This window comes from Ptychodera flava, chromosome 21, assembly GCF_041260155.1.
Source record: "Ptychodera flava strain L36383 chromosome 21, AS_Pfla_20210202, whole genome shotgun sequence".
NCBI lineage: Eukaryota > Metazoa > Hemichordata > Enteropneusta > Ptychoderidae > Ptychodera > Ptychodera flava.
Genome location: NC_091948.1, coordinates 35,730,469 through 35,742,694, shown reverse-complemented (window position 1 = coordinate 35,742,694; position 12,226 = coordinate 35,730,469).

Genomic DNA, 12,226 nt, shown 5'->3' with positions numbered 1-12,226 from the left:
CAGGTGATATTGTGTTTCATTTGTATGTATCTTAGAAAAGAGTTGTGATGTCATCAGAAAAGATGTATTGCAAGTGTGGGGATCAATAGTAGAACACACCATAAGCTTGAGTGCAAATACCCTGGGTACAGCACACATTGCACTCTCTTGCCTTTGGATTCTGTTATTATTATGTCATGTTACTAAAAGAGAACAAAACATTATTCTCCAAACAATGTCTGGAGTTTAGCAGAATCATATGTATCAAGCTCCTATGTATAGCTCACATTTGGTATATATACCAAATAGAGCTGATATGGTAGTTCGATGGCAACTGCATGTATGTACATGTGTACATGTATGTCCATCCACATAAGCAACTTAAAAACAGCAGATCCCACAATGTTAGTATATGGTGTACAGCTGCACCCAGGGTTGAGATGTGAATTTGTTATGTTAGTGTAAAAAAACATGCAAATGAGGTAACACAAAGGCAAAATCCGTGAAATTGCTGAAGTTTTGTAATTACATAGCAGAATTTGTTGAAAGTCGGTGTGCAGGTTGCTGAACATGACTTTCCGTAGATTTGTTCAAATTGTGGTGAGCATAATTACCGCTCCGCTGACCTATACAAAAATCAATCCTCTTAACGGGTAGTGCTATGCTGTTGCTGTAAAGAGGCCCATGGTTTGTGACGATGGTAAAACTGCTCACCAGATTGCTTTGAAACTTGGTATGCAGGTTCCTTGAGATAACATTCCTTAAATTTGTTCAAATCCTGGTGAAATTTTTATATGTGTTTTTTTCCGGCAAATTTTCCCATTTTTTGCTAAAAAAAATCTTCTCAGAAACTACATGTCAGATTGCTTTGAAACTTGGTATGCATGTTCCTAGTTGAGTGTCTTCAAATTCTGGTGAAGTTTTAGCAATTTTTTTCCCACTGTTGGTCAACAAATCATTATCTCAGAACGCGCTCGTCTGATTGCTATGAAACTTGGTATACATGTTCCTAGGGGTAAACTAACCGTAGTAGTTGAGTTTGTTTGCATGGTAGTGAACTTCGCATATTTATATTTTTGGGCCATTTTTTCCTTTTTTGTCAAAAAAATGTCATCTGAAATGGCTGGTCCCATTGCTTTGAAATTTGAGAGGATGGTTCTTGGGGATGATATATCTATTTTGTTCACATTGTGACGAAACCAGCAATACTGTGGTTTGTGACAGGTTTTGCTGGTTTTTGGTTGAAAAAAATCCAATAGTATCTCCTTCTTGAATTCCCTAGTCCAATTGCAAAAAACTTTAGAGTTGCTGCATATTTCACCACTGTACTTGATGTGTAGATGCATGATCATCTAGTAAAGGAAATTTGTTCAAATGAAGTTATCACTGACCAAAAGTATGCTAATGAGCAGTAAAGGTGTTATCTTGATAACAATCTCAATAACAGTAAGTCAGAATTTCACATGTGGGTGATAATTTGTACAGAAATACATGAAGCCCAAAATAAGCTGTTTTCTGAAAATATTACTGCTTGATGAATTAATATATATTGTTTACATGAATTCATGCAATACTACATTAAAAGAGGACTCTTTTTACCTTGGTATGGTAGATTGCATAATTTTGATGTACAAAGCTGAATGGTGTTCATTGTTGTATGTCTATTGCAAAAGTTGCCAACCAAGTACATTTGATGGAATTTGCATTAAATTGTGTTTAAATGCAATTTTTTATAGTTTTTTGGGGTGTTTTTTGTTTTTGTTTTTTGTTTTATTTGCATATTTGATGAACTATCATAATTAGTGTGATTTGTCTAGGAATGCTGCATCAAATTTGATGAAATTTGGTACAGATGTTGATGTTTCAGTATTCTTATGGCATGCAAAAATGTGTAGTAGTATCATGTCAATTAGCCCTTAAGACGCCATAGACTTTCATGCAATATAGCCTCCCATGCCAAGAACTTTTTGAACCAATAAACTTGACATGTTACACTTCTTTTAGACAGGTACAGTGTGTTTCCTGTGATTGGAAGCCCAGCCAAACCACTATGAATTTAAAAGATCAGGAAATGGAGAAGCTTCGAGAAGTCTTTCCATGTTTGGTTTAGCAAATGGGGGTGGGAAAATGGGCTTAAAATGCACATTTTTGGTTCAAAATGCATTGAAAATGAATAAAAGACTCTAAAAATAGTCCAAAAACCTGCAAACTTTTACACATTTTAAATGTCGTGAAAAGACACATATTTTGGTGAAAATTTTCAGCAGCGGAACTTATCAAATGTAAATAATAAACAAACAAACAACTGTTGATATTTGTCAATAATACAAATACCACATACCCTTCAACACAGCTACACAAAAGCATATAACACGAGTGAAATATAGCTCAAGACACAATTTTAATCAGCAACATATTTGAATTTCGTAAACAACATCTTTTATTCATTTGTCGTTTATTTATTTATTTGTTTGTTTGTTTGTGTATTTCTTTCTGCATCGAAAGGTGAAACCATGTAGCCGGGAAAAATCTTTGTTTCTATTTTTTTATTTGGATTCTGATTGCTATCAGATATAATTCAGTTGTTGTTGTTCTGGAATGAATGTTGCCATTAAAGTTAGAGAGGATATGTTTGAAAGATTTTGGCACTGCAAGTAAACACAAACAACTGATTTGATTGATATCATGAACAAGCTGCCATCTTACAAGGAAATTCAAATCAGAGCCTGTATTCAGCTACGTTATTAGCTACCCTGTGATTGGCAAACGACGAAAAATTTCACCACAAAAACGCACTACCTGAACTTCTGAGAAAATAAATTCGATTCAAGAACTAAATAAAATAAGTTTGAGGTACAATAAGAACGACATTCGCCTCTGAACGCTTTTGATAACCGTACTGGCCCTGACGTTTGATCGCGACATCTCCGTAAATCATGACAGTCAATGTGAACACATACGAAAGTTTGATCACGTATTTTGACGAGCACGCAACATTATTCGCCAGTAAATGAACAGAAACCAATAGATATGATATAAATAATTACATATCGGGTATATTTCGACAAAAGAATATGTTATAGACGTAGGAATATGACGCGAGATCGAGTTCGGAATGTGCCGTGTTGTACGTTTTGTACACACAAACCCATGATCGGCGGCCATCTTGGCCGTCTCGATACACGGTGAAGAATGCCGCGATACCAAAGTTTACTTGACATAAACAGACCTGATCGCTCCAAAAACACATATTAAATTAAGATTTCGTGAAAATCCTTTCAAATTTCTTCATCATTAGTGTTTTCGGCCAATAAAACCGAACTGACATACTCAAACTTGAGCTTTCAGAGAAGCTGGTCAATGCGATGCTCCGTGGTGACGCCATTCAAGCCGCTGTTCAACTTCAAAATCACGTTCGGCCGATCAAAAAAAGTCTTCATTTTCTCAGAGATTATCCTCAAAAAATACCAAAATATGTCATTTCTATAAAGAAATGGCCAATAACTTGTCACAAAACGATCGTCTTTAGGATGTACAGCAGGAAAAAGCGTTCAGAATGTCTCTCACTTCGGCGAAGTCAGCAACCAGATCCGATTAGATATTCACGGTAAAAATAGTCGACCCGATTTCCTCGAAAGGTCGCTCAAATTACTGGAAATTGCCGTAGCTACAACAGATGATGTCATTATTTTAGTCCTTATACGGACCTGAAGTGGGTTCAAAGGGTAAGGAATGGATTTATTTGTCAGGTGACCTGTTAAACGCGGGAAATCAAGTTCCAAACTTTGCCTGAGCAAACCTCAGGCCGTGTACGGATATATCCGTGCATGGCGCTGAGTGTGAGTTGGGCGTGTACGGATATATACGGGCATGGCGTTTTAAGGGTTAACTGCTGATTTGCATATTTAATGAATTTTCGTAAGTAGGTTTTATGTTTTCACCACCATGGAACTCATTCTTAAAGATCCAATTAATTAACAGGACTCTATCCTCTCCAAGAACTTGTAATCAAAGTACCCATTAACAAGTGGGGACCGTGTCATCAGCGATGACTTGTATAGCATAACTTTTTCAATGCATGCACATGCAGAGCTGATGCCTGTGGTAATCAAGTATTTACGTTTGTGGTATTTACGCACTCCAGTGCTAGCATACTATGTTACAACAATAATAATGCAAATTATTGTGTGTAAACTATAAGTACAAATTCACAAATGTTCTGCCCTTGAACGAGAGGGTCATTTTAATCTAGATCACCACATTGTACTTTAGTTATATAAAGTCCTAGTAATACTAATTTTTTAACCATTTTTTTACCTTCAATGTTGTTCTTTGAAGAAATAAACAAGTTTTATGCTACTGTAGTGAGATACAAATGCTAAGGGACTGGTCAGTTTCTTCAGCCTTTGGGGAGAGGGAGGCTTTGTGTCATGGATAAATGAATTTCAGTCTGGACTCTAATTCAATTATCAACAGTAGTGTTTACATATACAGGCTTTATTGAAAGCCGACTGTTGTGTGTTTCAGTGTACAAGGTCTAAATGTTATTTTTCTTGTTCAAAGCCAATGGCATTCATACTATTTTAGATTTTTGTGAAATAAAAGTCACAATAACATGGTTCCATATTTTGTTATTACAACCGTTAGTTAGAACTGTTGAATGACATGAAAATGTCACTCATTTTTTAGCTCCCATATATGCATATGTATATATGCAAATGGGAGGTATTCTTATAAGGTAGCAAAATGGCATCTATGTGTTTGTATGTATGTATGTATGTATGTATGTCCGTCCAGATCAAAAACTCCTAAACCGCAACGGCTGCCGTCCTAGTATTTGGTGTACAGGTGCACCTAGGGGTGGAGATGTGAATTTGTTTGAATGAACATGTCAGTGCCAAAAATATGCAATTGAAGGGGGGGGAAAGGAAAAATCTTGCAAATGGCTAAAACTAAGTAAGCATTGGTCAGATTTGGTGGAAACTTAGTATGCAGATTCCTTGAGGTATTCTAAATTATGTGTGCACAAATTGGGGTGAAATTTGCATGTCTGTATTTTTAGGGTATTTTTTTCTGTTTTTAGTATAAAAATCTTGTTCTCTGAAATCGCTCGTCTGATTGCTCTGAAAGTTATATTCATGTTCCTCAAGATGACCTCAGTCAAGTTTGTACAAATTGTATCGATATTATCATATTTGTAATTTTGGGATATTTTCCCAATTTTTGGTCAAAAATTTTTTTATCAAAAACTACTGATCTAATAGCTTTGATATTTGGTATACAGGTATCTTGATATAATGTATTGAAGTTAGGTTGAAACTGGCAATTTTTTTATTTTTGGGGCAATTTTTGCCTTGTTGGGTCAAAAAAAATTTTCTCCTAAAACTACTGATTTGGTAGAATTGGTACTTGGTGTACAGGTTCCTAGGGTTTATGTTAGTATGATATATTGAAATTAGGATGAAATCTGCAATAAATTAAATTTTTTTGTATTTTGGGGCAATTTTCATTTTTGGTCAAAAAATTTGTTTCTCAAAATTTATCAGTCTGATGGCTATGATATTCAGTAAACAGGTTCCTAGGGTTCATGTTAATATGATATATTTAAATTAGGTTGAAATCTGGAATTTTGAATTTTGGGGGCAATTTTTGCCATTTTTGGTCAAAAATTTGTTTCTCAAAAACCACTCGTCTGATAGCTCTGATGTTTAGTACACATGTTCTTACAGATGATTTTAATTAAATATGCTCAAATTATGATAAAATCTTGAATTACTGTAGATATTTTTGCAGCTATTTTTGCCATTTTGGGCAGGCCAACCTTAAGCGGACTTGCAACGTCTTCCTTCATCAACACGATGCGTAACTAAAAGTTATTCTCTACATAACATAAACCAAACTCTATCAACTGCTAGATCGCTTATTTTAAATTTTCAGAGCAATATCTAAAATTTTGTGTTTTGGTAAAGTTTTTAGCTGCCATATATGCATATGCAAATGGCAGGTATTCTTATAAGGTGGCAAAATGGCATCTGTGTGTATGTACCAGTATGGATGTATGTCAGTTAAGATCAAAAACATGAAAACTGCAACAACTACAATTTTCAGATTTCGTACTAAGGGGCATTCTAGGTTGGAGATGTGAATTTGTTCAAACCAAGATGTTTATGTGAAAAATATGCAAATGAGATACAAAAAAGTGAAAATCTGTGAAGATGCTCAGGAACCATTGGGCAGAATGTGTTGATATTTTGTGCGTAGGTAGGTATAGCATCAATCCTTTGTGAAACTCTCAATTTTACAGGGATATCTTTCATTTTGTATTTTTAAGATTTTTTGGGGTAATTTTATACCTACTGGAACCAAGAGTATATAATGTGGTGATTTAGTAAACATTTGATATGATAAACTGTATTTGGTGTTGAAATGCGGTAACAAAAAATCATTAGAGAGCATAGCTTAAGTGGTTTTAGCAGGTTTGGTTTCCAACAAAAATATTCCAAAATTTTTTCAATGTTTAATTGTATATCTCATGCAAAGATGGTCAATACAAAGGGGTGGACCATTTGATATCCCTGAGGGGAGGGGAGTCCTGGCAGATTTTGAAAAAAATTCCAAACAAATGTCAATGAAAAAAAATCTGCCAGAGGTGGTTTGACAAAAAGAAAAGGTGAGAGAGAGGGAAAAAATGTACAATGATCAGATAAAAAAGATAATATACCTCATCAATCTTCCAGACACCCCTAATATCAAATGGTCCACCCCTGATGTATTTTTGCATGCAATTAACCATGCAGTGTATATTAGTTTAAGATGTCAAGTTAGGTAAGGATTTGAAAGGAATAGTCAAGTTCACCACAGTTAAATTTTTTAACTTTATCTCTTATGTCATCATCCTTGTGAAATTGATTAAGTTTGTAAGTTTAATCAATCAATCAATCAATCAATCAATCTTTTATTACTCAACACACACTGACAGAGAGTTTGGTATGGTACATTTCAGATGAAAGAACAACATGTCCAAAACTGAACACCATCAAACGGATATTGAAATCCCAGTAAATTGAATTGAAGTACACATATAGCTCTAACTGTAACCAGCTAACTGTAGGTAGCTACTGGAGGGCTCAGCAAACACCAGAATTCCTTATAAATATAACAAGGTTCAGAAAATTCCGTTCCATAATCTTTTTCATGTTTTCTACTTTTTCTTCAACACTCATAGTGATAGAAAAATCTGTTCCGCTTTTCTGACACAAAATTGATCTCTCAGAAATATGACATTTGCATGTGAATAAAAAGTGAAACTCATCATCTATTACATTAATATCACATCTCAAGCAAATTCTTTCATTTAAAGGTAAATGAGGTTTACATTTCCTACCAATTTCAACACGCAAATTATGATCACTCAGTCTATATTTTGTCAAACTTGTACATAACCCAAAATCTGAAATATCTCTGAAATATTTTTCAAAACCAAACTTGGTCTTGAAGATTCTATAAGTGCGCATTTGTTACCACTTCCATTCTTCCTTGAATCATTGAAAAGGGTTTTCTTCCAAGTTTCTAAGTATTGATTTTCATACACATGTTTTTACTTCTTACATAACTGAGAATAAGAATTCACTGCAAATGCACTGAAAACACGACTGTGATTGTAACTTCCCAAAACGTGACGAACAAAGTGTGCCCATGGAGAACTGATTTGTATATTTGCTCTAAGTGCATTTTTCAAAATATGGTCTCCTGGTAAATTATTTAATCTACACCAATATCTTATCACGAACATATTTAGCTTAATTCTACAAGGGAATCTACCTAGCTCAGATCTAATACCCTCAAAAGGGGTGCGTTTACTTACCCCTAAAATAAACCTGAGATATGATATACAAAGACTTTCAAGGCAGTTATCAACACTTGTAATTTCCGTCCCCTATATTGCAGAACAATATGAAAGAATTTGGACAATTAAACAATCAAAAAGTTTGAAACACAGCTTTGGATCCAGCATTTTCTCACACAATATAGACTTTTTAATGCTGAATAAAGCTTTCATTGCCTTATTGTTAAGATTAATCTTATTTTGTTTGAACTTTCCATTAGGTGTAAGAACAACGTGCAACGCCAACATATGTGTACTGATTCACTGCTTCAATCACACTTTTCTCAATAAAAAATTGCCGGTTCTTTATGAACTGGTTACCTCTATTAAATATCGTTGTTTTTTGTCTTATTGGTATTGATTGAAAGGCCCCATATTTTACTGTAAGCATGGTACTTATTTAAACACTTTTGCAAACCATCAGCTGATTTTGACATGATTATCAAATCATCTGCATATAAAATACAATTTAACTTCTGATCTCCAATTTCGATAGGACAATCAGAAAAACCACCCAACTTGTGTGGAAGATCATTTATGAAAATATTAAACAATGTTGGTGACATATTGCAAACTTGTTTCACGAAATGAGAAGAAAACTTCTTGATGATAACGTATGTACAGCCGAAAACAATACACCGAGCGGTAACCAAATACCTGAGCATGAGTCGAAAGTCTTGCGGCCGAATCAATGATTTTAGCTATCGAATGATATACTATGGAGTTCATAGAAACTGTTTCTGACCACAATAGAAATCAAATTCATTAGTTTGATGAGTCTTCGGTGATCCGAACTACAGGCAATCGTCGTTTTGGACACGCAGAAATCAGAACACCAGCAGTTGAAATACAACGGCATGCATCGAACGCACAGGCGCTCCTTAGCTGGGTAGTCTGCCAAGGAAATCAATTTTCGGATCGATCTCTTGATTCCGTAATCGATATGCCCGCCACTGTGTCAGGCTGGGTGTAACTATAGCTCTGCATGGCAGGGCTGTGTGTTACCGGCGTATATGGGAGGCCGCATTGTATACAGCCATGCCATGCAGAGCTCTAAATAGGCCACCGTCGCGTCGGCTACCCACCACCACAGGTTATCGCAACGTTGCTTGGATAGTTGTTCGAGGCAGGCAGCCGCAGGTCGCCGTTTACTTGGAAAAAAGCCAAGTAAACGGGGACCTGCGGCCATCCGCCTCAAACGACTATCCAAGCAACGTTACGATAACCTGTGCCAACCACAGCCCAGTTCCGCCGCCGAAAACAATCGATTTTTAATCAAAATCGTAGTCAATCTCAGTTTTCGAGCACGCCAAACTATACTAGCCACGCGATCTGCTGAGCCGAGCTTTAAACAGTCCGGGTTATGTCCATAGAGAGGATAGTACGATTGACCAATCAGCGAACCTGCCGCCGCCAACGTCATGAATACTTAACCATGCAAACCTTGGCTCGTACATTGCAACGAGTTTGGAACTTTTCGGCTTGATTTCGCCCTTTATTTTTAGCACTGGGTAGTTTTTAGTTGTAGACGTTACGCACAATGTTCAGTGCGGCCGAGATGGTGACCGACACAAGTGGTTAGTACATTGAAAATTACTTATTTGGATGAATTTCCTGGCCGGGTACGGCTCCTAGAAATCAGCATTTGACCCTTGTAAATCTACAGTAAGTTATTTGTCGCCAAATATCGCCTATTTTTGGTCAAATTTCAATTTAACCTTGCCATCTGCAGTATGCAGAATTTTTCAAGCTTTACAAAGATGGGTCAACTGTTTTAGTCGGTCATCGGAGCACGATGGAGCACGATTTTTTCGATCACCATGCGTTTCCCGGTACGATTGACCCTTCGCTCAGAAAAACGCGCGCCGGATCAATCGCCGAGAAGTTAACCAAAAGCTGGAAAAGAGAACGAAAAACGTCCAATAACTCTTTGTCGAATATGGTCAAGGGTAAAGAAACTCAGAAAACTATTCCTGAAGAAATCTTACAATTTTTAACACGGTAGAACGTCGCCAATCGACTGGAGCTAAGATACTTCCGGGTAGCCAACAGTCTCACTCGATCGGTGGATCTGTCAGGTCATATCGCGATCTGAACAAAGTGAACGAACGTAACCTTTGACCCTTGTTACATATACAGTACGTGATTGGTTCTTGCCTTAATTTCATTACATATACGGTACGCCATTGGCTCTTCCCTACTATCCTCTATATGGACATAACCCGGACTGTTAAAACTTACACAAAGCCCGCTTTTCTCTTTCTTTGCGAGGGGATCGACCGTATCAGCCGCCATTGTTGATCTCCATGTACAATGATTTCTGGGTAGGGTTCAAATTCAGGTCAAATAATTAGTTCAGATAATAAAGTAGGTCAAATAATTGAGAGCGAAGGTAATGTCAAGATAATGTCGTAATCATGACCAAATAATCACATAAGATTGGCTAATAATGACATAAAAATGACCCAATCACCAAAAAATGGAATAATAATGATGAAGTAAGTTCCAAATCAAGACATCAATACTAAATAATAGCAAAAGAACCGAATAAACCAAATAATTTCATAATAATGTCAAGATAATGTCAAGGTAATGTCATAATCATGACCAAATAATCGCATAATAAAGACCAAATAATGACATAAAAATGACCAAATTACCTAATTATGGCAAAGTAATGATGAAATAAGTTCCAAATCAAGACATCAATGCCGAATAATGGCAAAAGAACCGAATTAACATAATAATTTCATAATAAAGTTAGATAATATCAAGAAAATGTTGTAATCATGACCAAATAATCGCATAATAAAGACCAAATAATGACATAAAAATGACCAAATCACAAAATAATGGCATAATCATTATGAAATAAGTTCCAAATCAAGACATCAATGCTGAATAATGTCAAAACAACCGAATTACCAGATAAGTTCATTATCATGTCAAAATAATATCCAAATAATGATCAAATAATTGCATAATAATGGCCAAATACTGGTATAATTATGACCAAATCACAAAAAAATGGAATAATAATGATGAGATAAGTTTAAATAAAGATTTCAAGATAATTTTGGCGGTGTTCTCACTTGGCGGTGTTCTCACCCCATACGGGTGGATGCTCAAAGTAATCTCGGGCTAATCCCCTGTATTTGCAAAGCTTCAACACAGACCCTGCAACGTCCAAAAAACTCACAAGAACAAGACGTAAATTACTAATCTGTGGACGCTTTCCCCTGATTATCACAGGATTAACTTTGACAAAGTCAAAAACGAATGCGCCAGCAAGGTATATCTTCAGTTATACCTTAATTGCTGGTGTCCCTGGTATGATGGGGTATATCCGTATAGGCCTACATACCATAGATTCTTGATACACTGAACCAAGCTCGTAGTGTAGGGTTCATACAAAGAAAACAAAAACTTCGAGAGACATTGTTTTTATTACGTATTACTTCAATTTGATAATTGATTTTACAATTTCAGCAAGCTGGACACAGAAATTGTGTTGTTGTGGGCTGTGCAAACAGCGGAGCCAAATTGGAGAAATGGATGGCCAAATACTGTGCAGTACACGTGTAATCTAGGTCAAAGTAGATGTGACTATCCAACACCTTTTCAACTGCATCCATTCCCTACGGAACTTTCCGATAAAGAAGGGCGACTTCGATGGCAAACACTGATAAATAGAAAAGACTGCAGAGGTAATAATTGGAAAGCCAACCGCAGAGAATCCAGACCCATTTCTGAATCTGGGTTACAACGTAAGCAAGAAAATGACGAGAAAAGCGCCAGTTGACGGGAAAACACGCCCATACCTCAGAAGAAATCAAGAATCGTCACCGAAATGTAATCAACGTTAACGATTTCACAGTTATCATCGCACGAGTATGGATTTGACAGTGATAACACGACGATGCCCGAGTCAAATGTTTATCCCATGTATAGTGCGAAGTTCCACGGACAGAGATATTTCATTCTAAGTGAACACGGTCATGATTATTTTACTACCTTTGAAAGTGTACAGTGTAACACTGAATCATGTAAACAGGAAACGAGAAAGAGGGATAAAGAGATTAAAACCTTGAGACAAAGTATTGGTGTTTTGCAACGAGGAGTCAGTAATCTGAAACAAAAATTGTCAAATTAAAGTTAAGGAATGATAGAAAAATCAAGGCTTTCACTGGCTTACCAAACCGTAAAACTTTCGACTTTTTATTTGAAGAAATATTAAAAGATAAAGTATTGAAAATTACTTATTGGCATGGACCCTGCATAATATCTTCAAAAGTGCGACGTTTTGCCCGAACACCAGTAAAATCTGGTCCCCGTCGTGTGTTGAAACTAAAAGACGAATTG